Source organism: Salmo trutta, chromosome 40, assembly GCF_901001165.1.
Source record: "Salmo trutta chromosome 40, fSalTru1.1, whole genome shotgun sequence".
In the NCBI taxonomy this organism is placed as follows: domain Eukaryota; kingdom Metazoa; phylum Chordata; class Actinopteri; order Salmoniformes; family Salmonidae; genus Salmo; species Salmo trutta.
In genome coordinates, this window is record NC_042996.1 from 13024898 (window position 1) to 13026390 (window position 1493).

A 1493-nucleotide genomic window follows, 5' to 3' on the forward strand; every position below is an offset into this window, starting at 1 on the left:
GGTGGGTTTGTGCCCATAGGCGACGTTGTTGCCGGTGATGGTCTACAAGCCCTCAGTCCTCCCTCTCTCAGCCTATTGCGGACAGTTTGAGCACTGAGGAAGGGATTGTGTGTTCCTGGTGTAACTCGGGCAGTTGTTGTTGCCATCCTGTACCTGTCCTGCAGGTGTGATGTTCGGATGTACCGATCCTGTGCAGGTGTTGTTACACATGGTCTGCCACTGCGAGGACGATCAGCTGTCCATCCTGTCTCCCTGTAGCGTTGTCTTATGCGTCTCACAGTACGGCAATTTATTGCCCTGTCCACATCTGCAGACCTCATGCCTCCTTGCAGCATGTCTAAGGCACATTCACACAGATGAGCAGGGACCTGGGCATCTTTCTTTTGGTGTTTTTCAGAGTGAGTAGAAAGGCCTCTTTAGTGTCCTAAGTTTTCATAACTGTGACCTTAATTGCCTACCATCTGTAAGCTGTTAGTGTCTTAATGACCGTTCCACAGGTGCATGTTCAGTTAGTAACATTTAGCACAGTTAGTAACAGACAAACATGCACACACACACACACACACACACACACACACACACACACACACACACACACACACACACACACACACACACACACACACACACACACACACACACACACACACACACACACACACACACACACACACACACGACTCCCTCCTTATCTGGCGACAGTAGCAGAGCATGAGATATGGAGAACCAATCTTACATAATAGAGTAATGAAGTGCGGTTTACCTAGACAGAGACACACTAACACTGGGCCACAGCTCTGGCTTAGTCTCTCCGGACCATCATCGAACCTGTCAGCAGAAATCTATAATGAATCGGTGATCTTTACACAAGGAGAGCCAACTCTGATGAGATTAGGGCAACACTTGTTGATCATGTGATCAACCACGGTTTGACCATGAGAGAGGCTGGACTGAGAGTCCAGCCCAACTTGAGTGGATTTACAATGGCATCCATAATTCAAACCTTCAGAAATGAGAACAGGTATGCAACTATCTAATGACTATTTTAGCATTATAGTAATGTACTGTAAAATATGTATGACTGCATAGTATTGCATAAACATTTGTAACTCTAAACCATCCATTTACTGCACTGCATTGAATGAATGAGGTTGGTTATCATGCTGTACTACCTTTTTTTGTACATTGTTTACAGTTCCTATGCTGAACACATACTGTGTTTGAATTCTGTACAAAGTGGAAAGACATGGAGGACGAAGACGCTTGTTTACAGTTCCTATGCTGAACACATACTGTGTTTGAATTCTGTAGAGTGGAAAGGCAAAGACATCATGGAGGACGAGGACGCTTGTTTACAGATGTAAAAGAGACTGCAATTATAAATATGGTTTTGGCCAACAATGCAATTAGGATTCGAGAGATAAGAGAGCATATCTTGAATAATGACACCATATTTAACAACATCAATGCTGTAAGCCTGTCGACCATACAAC

The 1493-nt window shown here is 44.3% G+C and overlaps 1 long non-coding RNA gene across 1 annotated transcript; it reads left to right on the forward strand.

Annotated features, from left to right (window-relative positions):
- The first annotated feature begins 815 nt into the window (after positions 1–815).
- LOC115180455 (uncharacterized) lies at positions 816–1236 on the forward strand. Its single transcript, XR_003873077.1, has 2 exons — positions 816–1021; positions 1196–1236. It is a non-coding gene; the product is annotated as an uncharacterized LOC115180455 (long non-coding RNA).
- The last annotated feature ends 257 nt before the right edge of the window (positions 1237–1493 follow it).